Raw genomic sequence first — 16262 nt, 5'->3', positions numbered from 1 at the left:
GTCAACTTCTTCAGAACTTATTATGTGATTTACATAAAAACAGATTAGTTTGATAATACAATTAAAAGAGAATTACGGCTATTTATATATGTAACAAATTTTTAACGATTTCAGGAAATTGAATTTCGTTATCGATATCGACTTCTTTAGAAATTTATTATGTGTTTTACTAAATTTATGTCATTGTTTAAGCTGGTGGCGACCCGCGAGAACTATCCTCAAGCGAGTAACTCTGTCGATTTTTATATACTAAACCAAGGAATTTCGTCAGGGTAAGCCATACATTCATAATCGGTGTAAATTCGACTGCCAGATTTGGTATTAATATATTCAAAAACGTCTAGTCGATGAATTTAGAGATAGGAAGAAGAAATTCTTGGGCTACTGGAATTTAGGATCGTAGATAATGTGTATTTACGCCAGAGTTTTCTCAATGATTTAGCAAGCAACATGTATGCTTCGGTTAAAACTCGAGTTCAACATTCGAAAAGTATTGTAGTCGAAAATCAGCTTTTAATTATCACAGTGAAATCGAATGTCTGATTTTGAAAGACATTCAAAAAGGTAATTTTTTTTGTTTTTTTTTAAATATTTGGCTATGTTGCTTTTATGAAACTCTTTTACCATTTAAGAAAAAAAAAAATCCCACTGTTATAAAGTTTTCTCCTTATTAGGTAGATTTTCTAAGAAAGCTACATATTGAAATGGGTACCATGATTCGACTTCCGGAAAATTTCGAAACATCTTCGCGTTTCACATCCCTCAGACCCCAAAACCACCGTCAGCTCAAAAGTTTATATATATATATATATATATATATATATATTTCACTTTATTGTCCACACGATAACTGCTATAATTTTGTGCCAATCACTTTGAAATTGTTCCTTAAAAGTAACTCGTCCCAAAATCTTAATCTAGTTCGTTTACAACCAAATTCGGACCGTGGGGTTGGAAATGGGGGTCTTTTTCGAAAAAACAAGATATTGCTATAACTTTCTTATGTAAAACAACGAATTCGTTTAATGTTCCTATTATTATTTGGATAAGGACCTAAAATTTCTCTAAATAAAGTTTTTTGATATCACCAGCCATTGGGTTGGAAAAAATGGGCTTTCGAAAACAAAAAAAAATAACTCTCTTAATAGACACAGTATCGGATCGTTAGAAAAGTCACTGTAAGTGGTCGTTAGTCCACTAAACATTACCTAAAACTTTTGTCTGAATAATTTTTGATATAACCAACCCTTACGATAAGGGATGACCAAAGTTTTGCTGGAATTCTAAGAAGATGGGATGTCGTATGCTAAACGTGTGAAATTTTTTTCACATGCACCTATTGTCGTTTAGAGTAAATTAAAAATTTTTCTTAACTTTCAGGTGGAAATCTTTTTTATCCTCTAATTATTACCGGTGAAATCTACCTTCGTCTTCCGGCGTGCCGAAAGGGATTTTTTTATTTATGAATATAATTTTTTATTTCGGTTAAATTCATTTGGTGAAGTAATTAAGATAAATTGATCATATAGTATGGGGTTATTCATAATCAGGCTGTTTGTTAACTTTGATTGCCTACGCATTAAATAAGACTTTTTTTTTAGCTTTCATGGGAGACTTTTCTCATTACACCAACATCGTTTTATTTTTTTTAGACTTTGTGCAAAGAAGAGTATTATTTTAAATACAAAGCAGAGTAAAAGCTTTAATCTTTCAACGATCTACGCAGTTGTAAGGAAATATCTGAAAAAGTAAAAAAATGCTTTTGTACAATTCATTTAATTTCTTTTTTTTAATTTTACGTAATAAATATTTTACAAGAAAATTGCAGGAATATTTTACCTACCAGTTTCTTACAGGTAGTGGTTAAAAAACAGCTTGTAGCCTGTATATTAGATTTATTCTTATTTATTTATAACTCAGAGCTGTGAATGTAAATGTACTCCTGATTTCATGTTAGTATCAAAAAACATGAACGATTAATCAACGTAAAAGTACAGTTCTTACCTACAGCGAACAATCGTCCATTGTAAGTAAATTAGAAACCCTGATATATATATATATATATATATACACTATATACACTGTTTACCATCCAGAAATAACCTAAGTTATTAGTAAAATATTAGAATGTTATTTGTTTTTTAAACGTATTCATTCAATTGAAAAGAATAAAAAATGTAATCGATAGACTACTTTCTGTTATACGTATTAGTATCGAAGTAGATTATAAATACATTAAAATCCTCTAGGAAAATATTGACCGGTAATGATAATAGCCAGGAAGAGAACGGACCTATTCGGTTAAACGTTACGTCACATGTTCGCGCATCAGTTGCACAACCCAACTTTCCCTCAGACCCTTTACTTAATTCCCTCGATGTAAATATCTGTTTCTTCTCAATCCCTAACAACCTGGCCTTATAGTAATTTAAAATTTTATAATATTATTCCCTTTGCTATAAACTCAAATTGCACAGTATTTTTGTTTAATAAAAATAATTCTATAAACAATATTACATGGAATTTATCTGTTCAATGACGCTTATCGAGAGCAGATTTTCTGTTTCGTATCTTCTAACTGCACATTATCGATCGTATTAGATAGTAGTAAACATTTGTGAATAACGTAATAAACTGTACTTAACCCAAATATAATTTAATATACCTTATAACATTTTATAACATAATTTTTAATCACGTCAAAAACTTTACCGCGTATTCTGTTACGTAATAAGTATTATTATTATTTTAAACAAATTCTCGTTAAAACGCTAATTTTTTTTAATTTATCAAGTTGAAATCGTTTTAAATTTCATTGAATTCAGTTTGTGTACAATATTCAGACCGTTGGAAAATGTTTGTTTCTTTCATAAACAATTATTAACTACTAATAATATATTGATTTTACATTTTTTAAGATTTTTTACGTTACCTTTTCCAACCCCTCAATACATGTCTTTCACTAGTATGATAATTTTAAGAAAAAAAAAACTGTATTAAAAACGATATATTTTCGAGAATTTACTTGCCCAATGTAGCATGATGAAAATCTTACCGTAACATTTTATTCAGGTCTGAGTAATACTAGACCATTAAAAAAATGTTTTGGTGAAAAACTCTTGGACAGTAAATTAGGCACTAATCAAAGTTGAAGAACATTTTTATTGCTTTTCGAAAAGGTTTTTCGATGAATACATGCCTTAGATTCTTCTCGATTAAAGACCCATTCTCTGAAAACGATTATGTCTCGTCGGTTCTTTCTATACTAATTTTTTACTTTGATGCTCTGTTACAATACTCAATCAATGTAAAAGTTGTTCAGAAATTTCTTTAAAATTCGTGTGAAGTAATTACAAAAGGTGTAATCTTTGTATACGAGTCTCATTTGAAAGGCGGAAGCGAATCAATCATTTCGTTTTCTTTTTTATCTATTAAGTTTTTACATCTATCCAGGAAAGAGAGCTTTTTTTAGCTTCAGGGACCACCGTTAGGTATTACTTCAGAGGATAAGATGAAATGACTACTTTGTAGCGTTTAAAAATTCCAGCCTTATAGGGATTCAAATCCGGGACCTCCGGATGAAAAACCAGACGCTTACACTCGCACCACGGAAACAGACAGGATTATAACTAACCTATGTAATGTACTATATTAGACTCTTGGACTCTGATTCCTATGCGTCATCTTTTGTAAAGTTTGTTACATTCTTCATGGAATGCTGTGTGGAGATAAACCGACCAGGTAGGTCTAGCGGAAAAATTCTTGTCCATATTGCTGTTTAACAACTGATTTTCGAAGTTGAAGGTTCTAAACTTCAGATCCTAGTAAAGGCAATGCCGATTTGAATACTGGACAGTAGATACTGGTTGGGGTTCAATTAACCACACATCTCAAGAATGATCGGTCAAGAATAAACTATTTTTACATGTCATATATATATCATCCTTACCTCATTGGATCGTAGGGTTGATTTTTGTTCAAACGTCTAATATATTAAAACGTACTCATTCGGAATATAAAATTAATTAATAGGTTTTATATGTATTAATTTTAGGAAACAAGAAAGAAAATAATTTTTTTAAATTTTCACCATGATTCGATTGTATAAATTTTATTTAAATGAATGTGATGTAATTTTAATGTTTATTTTAAATTAATGATACTTTCACTCCGTTTAGTACATGGGTTTACTGTATTAAGGACATTATTATTATATCGTAAGAGTAAAAAATGTGACTGGAACTTTTATCCCTTACTTGGTTCACACAAGTGAAACAAAATGTAAATAACTTCACCTCACACCCGTTTGGGATAATAAAATACTAGGATAACATGCTTAGTCTCTTGTATTACTACTTAGTAAGTAATAATAGGATTTTCAAAGAATCTTAGCGTTTTATTCTGTATCTATTTTTACTACTCGAGACATACGAAATGAGATATACTTGTATTTTATTTTTCGGACTGAGAGAAGCGATTTATGATTAACGTAAATCATGATTTTAATTATATGCAGGATTAAAATTGGAAATCTGTTAATATTTGGACGTAATCGCATGAAATACGTGCAGCATTCTTTTATAATGATTAATGAAATGAAACGTGACGCCGTTATAAGCGATAAGTACGTATATAAAAACGTTATTATCGTTATCATTCATATTGGTGATTAATACAGGACTAGGTATTGTCCCTAATCTTAACTTACCTTTTTCTAAACCACAACTTTCATAATCCCTTCACAAAGTTTTAAAAACAAGAAAAACATCACCATAATTCATTTTTATTAATTGTCCGTTCAGTTACTCTTTAACAACGAAAATTAATCTTATCTTGATAAATAAAATTGTTTAAAAACTTAAAATATCAACAGTCGACCTATCTTTCCTGGAATATCATTTTACAAAAATTTTCTTTGCTTTCGAATCAAAAATAACATGAAAAGCGACTGAAATTTCAATTGTTGTAACAAAAATTGTTCTTAATAAAAATAATTCATTCTGTTTATAATGTTAATACAGCGGATTCCGGATAATCGGACCTCTTCGGGACCGGAACCATATGGCTCTATTAAACGACTGGTCCTATTAAGTGATATTAACGAAAAATAAGATAGAGTACTAACTATTAAACGTGATTTAACGTCTTATTTTTCGTAATTTAATTTTTAATGCAATATTTAAGTCAAGTTACGTAAACATAATTATTACATTTCAAAATGATTAAAAGGTTTTTGTAGTCTTACGTCATTATTAAAAAACAAAGTTTGATTAACAAAATTGAAGTATAAGTCAAATTAATGACTGTCTTTTGTGTTCGGTAAAATATAATAATTATTTAAAAAAAAAATTGGAACCGGCATCCAAGACCAGTAATGTGATGCACGTGCATAGAATTATAAGATTCCCACTATCCCTACCGGTGCTGTATATTATATATAATGTATAATGAGTCTGAAAAGTTTAAGACGATATATCTCTATTTTTGATGATTTTATTAACGGCGCTACAAATCTTGTACAGAAACTTACTGTCCCTACCTACCCACTGCACGGCGAAAAAAACTTTTTTGTAAATTTTTAGACGAATTTTGTATCTAAAAACGTTTTTCAACACGTAGTATCACCGTGAAAGGCAGCTGCGTCGATTGCAATAACATTTATATCAGTCGGATTAATAAGAAAAACGTTATGCGCGAACAAATATAAAAAAAATTATATGGGTCGAATACATGGACCTCCTTTTTGAAGTCTGTCAAAAACATGTACTTTAATATTTCTTATATGGTTCAACTTCTTGAAATAATTCTTATATTTTTCTCTGCTGTTTCTCTTTCATTGCATGATGTTCTATAAATTTGGTACGAATTCTTAGTTTTACTAACGGGCTTTCTTCATTATATTGTTACGTAAAATACTGCTGAAATTTGTCAATGAATTTTTTCCGTCTTGTGTAGATTGGTTTGTTTGGCATTTGTCCCGCCACCACACCATTCGGTCTTCCTAAGGCATAAGACCGAATGTCGGTGCCACAAACGGCTACCGAACCACGAAGCAGTTGAGCGACAAGTGTCCTAAACAGCTCTTAGAGCTTACCTAACAGCGTGAGAGGACTAAGCGCTGTGACAGGACTAAGCTCTGTGCCACCGGTGGCAGGTGGCTCTGTGCCACCGGTTTACATGTCTCAACCGCTCACATGCCATATATTTACTAAAATGATTAGGGCACCCCGTCAACTACTAAAAATATATATAACATCCTTAAATTAAAATTTACTTCCTCTAAACAGCAATTCGCTGTCACGCCTAGGTCGCTGAATGCCAGCCCACTATACTAAACCACCTGTCACAGTAAACATACCTGTCTACTACATTAAAGCACTTGGAGCCTTAATTGGCTGGTGGTCAGCCATATATCTCAAGGTTAGCTTCCGACAGCATTGCGGTAGGATTCTTTCCCTTAAGTAAACTGCTGATGTCGATTGAACATAGCAACCGCATCAAGGAACTCCCACACGGTCCGACAGTTCGGCTCTCGCCCCATTGACTCGCCGCTTGTGAGTGGCCAATTTCTCCCCTTGACCTATAAGTTCCAGGGTGGACAGGTCTCTGCCCCCCCCCCCCCACCAAGAGCAGGTCAGTCAAACATCAGGTGTTCATTTGACTGGACCTCCCGCAGATGCACAGCTCATCAGCTGCCAGGCGGACCCGAAACAAATATTGGTTAAAATTAACAGGGTTGGTGAGCATCTGGGCATCCGTTGCCCTTAAAAACGAAATCGAGGCTTACCATCCCCCAAGATGGTATGCACAAGATGCATACCATCTTGTGTAGATATCCGTGTCGCTTCGAATTCGTGTTCATCATCTTCAACTTCATCCAGTTCTCGAGTAATGCTTTTTTTTGATTATTTCGTCATCACCCCGCACAACTTGAAATAATTACGTGCTGTGTAGATCAGTACGTACAAAACTTTTCCCCTAAGGTTTAAGAAGTTACCTCCTTTTCTATAGCGTTTAACAACGGTTAAACGACTTACTGATAAAATTGTGTTATTTTGTAATAAGATAAAGACACACGAATTATTGAGCCTTATAAGTGGCATTTTGAGCCGCTGAACCGGCGTAATTTTACGTGAATTATACCAATATGTCTCTGTTTTTACAAAACTTTCCCAATTAAACGGCTGTCGTATTAACCAGAATTCACTGCATTGCTTCCGATTTCGATCTGTTTACTTGGAGAAAGAATTACTGAAGACGTTATAATTTTATAGAATATATTTCTATATGGCATCGTATAAATAAAAGACAAGTAAAAATACGACTCTTGGTTATAAAGCAATATGAATGTATGGAAATGAACTTTATTGTTCATATAAAATATCCTTTATTATTTATACCACACCCCTTAATATTAAAGTTATTCAACTGACATTGAAAGTGTTTATTAAAACATTACTACGGAAATGAATCATAGACGTTAGAAAATTGATCTATTTTTTAATTTTTTTTGAGTTATGAATTAATTCACCATAGAAGCATACGAAGAAGCTTGCATATGAGAATATGAAAATAAAAATGTTTAGATTATAACAAATGAAATGTCATGTCTGACCAGGATTCGAGACGGATGAAAGGCCAAGACCCTACCACTTCGCCATGAAGAATCGACATGTGTTACCGTAATTTTTATTACGGATTTTTCTAAATGGATACAGATAATGGGTTTTTCTTGAAAAGTATAAATTAAGAATAATTATAAAGATCTTTGACAAATATTTTCTCAAAATATCATCAGGTGTGATATATATTTCCTATAAATATTCCGGAAGTCTCCAAATTTCCCTTGCAGCTTTTTGGATTCGAGATCCGTAGGCAGCCGCGTCCATTGTTCATGACGTTTTAATGAGCGGTGTAGTCTTGAATAGACGTAGGACGATCGTATACGAGTCGAGTAACTGAAACCCAACCGCCAAAGAACACCGGTATCGACGATCTAGTATTCAAATCCAAATTAAAGCAACTACCTTTATTAGGATTTGAACCTGAGAACTCTCGACTTAGAAATCAGTTGATTTACGGTGACGAGTTTAACAACCCGGGGTTATCAAGATCCATCACTTAATAAAGACCTAAAATGGTCGTGTAGAACGTGCTTTTATTGTTTATTACATCGTACTATTTGGTTATCTTTTATTTTTTGTTTTTCGTTCGTTAAACTTGTTTACGCTTACTGTTTATTAACCGTCTAACGTGGCTGAATGATTTTATTTACAGTTAATTACAATTTTAATTTCTGTTTTAGTTGAGCTGTTTGTGACTGGTTAATTCTTGTATGGTAAGATCCATAACATTCTACAACTCGTATATTTATCATAGATTAAACTGGTTTCTGTATACATGTTGAATAATGGTAACAGAGTATTTTGAATGAAAGTATGTTTGTGTTACCATTTTTAAAACGATTAAAATATATTTCCAGTACAGAACAAGCTTACGCAGAAAATTTTCGTTTCCTTTTTAGGTTACTGATAAAAAATGGAACTACTTTTATAAAAAGAAAAAATTACAGGCTCTCTTATATTAATTAAAAATTTTACGTGACCGTAGTCATCTTTTAAAGTTACTTTTTTTTAGAAAATAAAAAAGTTCTTCAGTAATCTGATTTCTTATTCGTTGTTCCAAAAATTTTATCCAAAATTAATAACACTAAATTTTTAATTATTATTTAAGAAGAATAATAACATTGTTTTCAAATGTTGAGCGCAGGAACCTTCTCTTCGTTACTTTTTTTTAATCTACTTATTAAAAGTATGAAATTCCTAATACGTATGATTTTTGGTTTTATCATTTCACTGGTGTTTATCTTCAACAAATGTAATAGTTACATGATTCTTTCTCAGTTTAATAAAGAAAATTTCTCTAGTGATCCAAATAAATATCTAAAATTTATTTTATAGATAATATTATGGGAATTTATTTAAATAAAAACTGGAATTTGTTTTACAATTTGAAAATATTTTTTTTGTTATCATCATTTCTTTGTACTGGATTTACGTATTTTAATGGCTTTATTTTTCTTTAATATACAATTTAATTTGAAGTGAAAATTCAAGAAAATTAATTGGAAAACTTTTGATGAAAAAATACTACGCATTCCTGTACTCGTATGAATCTCAGTTCACTCTCGATTGCAGCTTATTAGTTGTTTCTTTGGACTCCTTTTTATTACTATCTATCTATATCTATACTATTATAATAAGAGGAAGGAGATTTTTATTTGTTGGAAATAAACAAATAAATTACTCGATCAATCGCAACCAAATTTTTACCCACTTTTTTTGGCATAAATAAGAAGGTTTTTAGATATATTTCATCTCGAAAAATCTCCGAAAAAATATATATATATATGTGTTAGTGGATTGATTGTGTTAGTAGATATATGCCGATTGAAGCACTAACTATAAGGAACTGAATTAATGTACTGTGAACTGTGAGTCTATCACTGTGTGAGTTGGGTTTGAACTGAATAAGTTGAATCAATCGAATGAATAGTATTACAAAAATAATAGAATTAAATTTACGTTAAATGAAATAATATTAAATAAATTAAAAAAATTTCTGTTCAACAATAACGGGCTTCTCGTGGGGACTGCGAATGATGGTAGAGTGGTGAGGTATGTGAGCATCTCGTAGGAGGCTAGACCAATCACCATCATCCGGTAACAAACGGTTTGTTCCTGGGGCGCTGTTTTGGGAGATGCAACGGGGTGCTCTTACGATATCTGCAAACAATCGTCCGATTTCCAAAATTCAAATGGGGTATTTATTAGAAGGCTAACTTTTGCATGCATCAGGTACACTCTCGATCTTACAAATCATGGTTATTTAGAAATGTATATAGTTTGTCTGTTGGTTTGTTATCGCATCACGCGAGAACCGACCGACCAATTACTTTCAAATTTGCAGGATACATTTTTGTTATCCCAAGGAAGGTTTTAAGCCATCGACCGAGTTTCTAGCTCCCTTAAAGGTTATGCTATTAAAAATATTCATTATTTCTTAGCCCCGAAGGAAAGTGTAAACGTGAATTAAAGATATTGATTAACGAAAAATAGATTAATCCTTTTACTTCATTATTCTATTTCTCCCACCTAGCAAAGAAATAAGTTATGAATTTTTCGTCGTCAATGGTTTATGTACTTTAGTTACTGTAGTTACTATTATTCTATCTTTTGTAATTCAATTTCTTTTTCAGGTTTCTATAAAGCCTGATTACTACAATTATTATTTACCAGTATTATTATCACAACCGTTAGGACAACGTATAGTGCGGGGGTTCAGGGGGTGGAGCCCTGTGGGTAGATGGGAAAGGCGACCGAAACAACCTTTGCGGATGTCCGGGGCTGCAGCCCACCTGCAAATGGGCAATGGAGGACCAAGTAAGCTCTGCGGCTATGGGGTAGGCTCCATGGCCTCAGTAAGCCCCAGGAGCTCCTGAGTTGGCTCCGGGATTCGCCTGGGCTGACTTGAGCCCCGAGGGTCTAAGTTCTGGCTAGACCGCAGGCTAGTTATTATATAATATTGTTATAATGTCATGTTTCACTACTTTAGTATTTTCCAAACGCTTTATTTCATATTGCCAGGAATTTTCGTATCCTTATTCATATTTAATTAAAAAATAATAATAAATAAATATGATATAAAAAATAATACTTTTTCAATTCTTCTTTACTCTTTGAAGTCGGCATAATTAATGGTTTGATAGCAAATTTTTAGCGGTTGTTTTTATTTTGCACCGATTTATAAAAGTTTATATAAAAAAAGAATGAATAAAATATTTGTTTATTTTTATTATTAAAATTTTTAGACCAATTTATTTTTTTTATTTTCTTTATTTTACCTACATCACTACGCAATGATGGCTAGTATGTGAAATGAAGTTTACGAAAAATTATTATTTAAAATTAATACGGTCCTATACGGATTTCCTATGAAGTTGCATCGATGGAACTTTACTTCTCAGCGTTTTCATGGTAAACCTGGTATGAAATTTACGTTGTACTATGAATATTATCTATTTAAAAATATTTGTTACATATTAGAAATTAATTGTTGTTTTATTGTTGATATTTAAATCTTTTTTATACAGAAAATTTACTAAACAGACATATTTCAGTGATCCAAGGTTTAGTCGCTTAAATGTAGTTTAACTGTTTTATGTAAATTATTCTATTTCTATTTCTTATTCCTTCTCACTATTATTCTATTCCTTATTATTGTAACAAAGTTGCCGATTAAAACTGGTTTCACTGAACTAAATTAATAATTCCTTATTTTTAATCAACGTTTATATAACATCTAAAAGTATGTTTATAAAAAAAGTAATTGATTAAAAAGCAAGAATTCATTTTGTCATGGGAAAATATCAACTTATCAGTGCTAAGTGTATAAAAATAAATACCATACTATTTGGAAAGTGCTATTAAAAGTGTAAAATTGAAAAAGTAAGAATGAAGAAGAAATCTTTTTTATTTTATTACAAAATTATCAGGATTGTTAAACGTGTTTAAAATGTGGTATTTTATTTTTTTCAAAAGAAAAATTGTAGTTATCTAAGCAAGTTTAGTCATAATTATACCTAAGCAAAAAGTTCCAGTTGCAAGTTATAAGAAGAATGCGTAGAATTTAAATGTTTGTTAAAATTTTTCCAAGTTTTAATCTTTGAGAAAATTTAATTAAATTTTTAATTGATTAGTACTACACATAAAATTAGCAACTCATCTTTGAGTAAATAAATGATTTTAGGTTAATTACTTTATTCTTGAATTTATAATATGATGCTTTTAATTTTTTTTTTTATTATATTTATTTTTTTTAATTCTGTTGAAGATTAAATTAATTTTCTTCATAATATTGTAATTAAACTTATTGTTCCATTTTTATAGTTTCAAAAATTATTTTTTGCTTCCTTGTACGAAGTAAAGAATGTATTGTGATTGTGAAAAATTTCGGTTTTCAGATTTCAACGGCAATGTCCATTTTGACCATCCCTGAATCCATTTTGACTAGTTTCGGTGTGACGTCTGTACATACGTATATATCTCGCTTAACTCAAAAACTATTAGCTGTAGGATGTTGAAATGTTTTTTAGGATTGTAACATCTAGTTTTGCGCCTCTCCTTTTGATTACAATCGACCGAACCAAGAGTGTCCAAAAAAGCCCAAAATCCAAAAAAAAACTGGATTTTGAACTTTCTCTTAACTGCAGTAGTAAGCCCTCATTGAGAGCTTTTCAACGATATCAAAAGTGGTACTTATATTTATTGGTTCCAGAGTTATAGGCAATTAATTAATTTTAATTGATGAAATATTTGGATCTTACAAGGGAAGGTACATCGGTTGGAATCTGGTTCATCTCCTTTTTTTTAACTTCTTTTTTATAATTTATTTTTTTAAGTTATTAGTGAAATAAAATTTTATTTTATTTCTTTTAAATACTTTTAATACTTTTAAATATGCATATATGTAATAGATTTGATGAAACATATCATTATTTAATATTAATTAAAAATTATAATTTAGAATCGTATTATTTTTTAATTTTCTAGTTTAATTTCTGTTTAATTTTATCTACACTAAAGTTAATTACAGAGTGACTGAAGAATAGACCCTCATATGAACAACATTGAATGCACTACAGCATACATGCCCGATCTTTAATAAATTGCAAAAAATTCTTATCTTTTAGTTCATTACCCCTCTGATATTGTCGTACAATATTCTCCCAAAGTCAGAGTTGATCATCATTTCGTTTGTTTGTTTTTTGTTGCCGATCATTTAATCGCTCTTTGGTTTGGTATAATTCTTCTGATCTTAATATGTGTTCACGTTCTCTAGTTTTCAAGTTTTCTTTCTCGTTATATTCTTCATCCCGTTATATTCTTTATCCTCTCTTAAATGTTTTATTCTTTCTTTCGTTTTAACTTTTCTTCCTCTTTATATTTACATCTTCTCTTAATCTATCTATTCTTTCTTTTTTTATATAATTTTCGTCTCGGTTATGTTTATCATCTTTTCTTAATCTTTTTAATCTTTTTTTTTGGTTTTAACATTTTCTTTCTCTTTATATTTATCATCTTCTTTTAAATTTTTTATTCTTTCCTTATTATTAACGTTTTCTTTCTCTTCATATTCATCTTTGTGTCGTTTTTTTGAGATACATTTATTCATGTTATCTTTATTTTTCCTGGATGACTGTTACTTGTTCATTTTTGATTATTCATCAAATAATCCAATAATAAAAACTGAATATTTTATACCGTAAAGTCAAAATTAACATTTGTAACTAGTATACAGGATTTCACAAAAAGGAATAGTTTCATTATTATTAACTTTTATTATACGACACACCATAAATCTAAAACTTTTGTTAATCAGCAACTCACGAAGATACGAGTAGTACTGATCTAGTAATACGAGTAATAAAGAGATTTTTACTCTATCCTAATATTTCATATAATATTGTTGAATTAATAATTGTATAAATATTTGATATTAATAAAAACTAATATTTCAGCTATTGTGTAAATGTCCACTTTATTAAAGAATTGAAGGATCGTATCTCACTTTGAAGTGAAATAAGTTTAAATGAAGTCCAGCAAAAACTGTGTGTATGTAATTTAATAGAAGTACAAGGAAGTCATATGATGTCCACATCAGATTTTTTATTTTTAAGATTTTAACATTTTAAAAATATTTAGACCATATTAATTTATTATCTGATTTTCGAAGTCGATGGTTTTAAGGTTCGGGTTGTTGTAACGGCAGTTGCTTTTATATGGATTTGAATGCTAGACTCTGGATACCGGTATTCTTTGGTCGTTTCGCTTCAGTTAACCACAAAGGAAATGGCAAACCACCCATAAAACCTGCCACAAAAATTTGAATAGCAAAAAAGGAGACGCCTATATAATCGCCGAGGGTCGATCAAATTTAATTGCAAAATTTGTTTTTTTTTTTTGAGCTATACCAGACGAGTGCATATTATAATTAACTGCCAAAATGATTCTTTCTACGGATGTATTATAAGTTTGAATTACGCGGCTGGAACCTGCATCATAATGAGGGTCAATTCCACACAGATTTTCATTACGCTAAAGCTGTTCAACCAATCAAAAGCTTATTCTTTTCAACCGCTGACCAGTCGGAACCAAGTATTGTGTAATGTATTATTTGTTTTTTTTTTGTTTTCATTTTAATCCGATTTAGTAGTTAGCAAGCAGAGGTTAATTTAAAAGGACTCGACATAGAGATAACTATGTTTCTATGTTACATTGTTTATGCTGTGTTTAATTTTGTCGGATCCTGCGTATTGGTGGACTGCCGATACAGCCATCAAGCGAGAAGAATGCCACAGGGCTAGGAGGCGTATGTCAGGGGCGTACTTTCATTCGGTGAAAGTCGTATACGTTGAAACGTTTACCTTTAAATGTCGGTATAAAAGAAATTATTAGCAAAAGCTATTAAATAGTATTCAACAATCAATAGGTATTGGAAAATTAAACTGTTCTTAAAATTTGGAATATTTTAAATCCTTGGATAGATAAAATAGAAATTGTACCAAATTTATCACCGCATTACATAAACTACATTTTATCTACAATTTATCAAATCTTTATAATTTTATTCTACAATTTATCAAATCCTTAATCTTTAATCAATTGAAATTACGTCATTATGCTGAATTTTCTTTATATTCCGTAAATTAATGCAACAAGTAAATTAACACTTTGTACTAGATTTTATAATATGCTGTGAAAGGAAGATACAAAGATTTCTAAAATAAATATTATTTTAATCTTTATTATCTTTTCCATTGTCTTGTATTATTATTTGTTAGTTTTACGGACCTTTGTACTTTTTACGGAGTGAATCTGTGTAAGCACATTTATGGAAATGAACTATTGTCTTAATGTATGTACGTTTTTTTAAGAGATTTTATTGAAAATCTCTAATTAGCTGCTCATCAAGTGGTTTCTTGAAATCAATTGTAAGTAAACGAATTGTGATACAACAAAAAATTTAATCGTTACTAATACTAACTGTATTCTGTCCTTGCCTTATTAGGAAATGTTTATATTGTGCCATACTTGGTTATAGAACTTTAGACAAATTTTTAACAAAGGAATAAAAATGTAAAACTTTTTTATTCTTTAATATCTTTGTGTTACTTATTATATTTCAAGAAAAAAAAGTGGATGTTAAATACAACAGTTAAAAAAGTTGAAACACAGTTGTACGACTTTCCTGTCACGCAGTCCTGGTGCACGGCTTACACACACATATACACATAACTTAATTTAAAATATTTATCTTTTTATTTAAATATAATAATTCTTGTTTATTTAATTCAATCATTCTAACTGAAGCGCGCGCGCATATTGTATTTCATTCGCGCGGGTGTGGCAGTACTAGAGGCCATTTTACATACTTTTTTACACTTTAAATATTATTCATTTATTTAAATGAATCACCTGTGACGTTACAACATAGCAGGCGACTACAGCAACCCACCGGATTGGTCTAGCAGTGAACTCGTCATCGCAAATCAGCGGATTTTGAAGTCGAGAGTTCTAAGGTTCAAATCCTAGTAAAGGCAGTTACTTTTATACGGATTTGAAAAGTAGATCGTGTGGATACCGGTATTCTTTGGTGGTTGTGTTTCAATTAACCACATATCTCAGGAACGGTTGACCTGAGACTGTACAAGATTATACTTCATTTACACGCATACATATCATTCTTATTTATCCTCTGAAGTAATACCTTAATGGTGGTTCCGGAGGCTAAGCAGACAAAGAAAGAAAGACGACTACAGTTATACCCCAGTGCTACACTAGCGTTCCTTGTGGTAGACGGGGTATTAATTATGCACTATATGCTTGTGGCCACTAGTTTATTTATAACATTTTTTGGGTTGGGGGTGCGATTTTGCAAAAAATATTTTTGGAATATTCTTTTTTAATCGTTAACAAATGTGCCTAAGAAAAATAATACCTCAATTTGGCAAAATCTAGACATGCTGAGGGCGACCTTGCTGTACAACCTCACCCCTTGACCTTTTAAAATGAAAATTTAATTACATCAATGCCCCATATATAGAAGTAATCTGACCGTTTGGTCAAAATCGATCGACTAGTTCTGGAGATATAAAGTGTGAAACACTGAAAATACTCACGTACATGAGAATATTTTTCATC

The sequence above is a fragment of the Lycorma delicatula genome, chromosome 2 (genome assembly GCF_047948215.1).
Source record: "Lycorma delicatula isolate Av1 chromosome 2, ASM4794821v1, whole genome shotgun sequence".
Taxonomy (NCBI): Eukaryota; Metazoa; Arthropoda; class Insecta; order Hemiptera; family Fulgoridae; genus Lycorma; species Lycorma delicatula.
Note: the sequence above shows the minus strand (reverse complement) of the source record.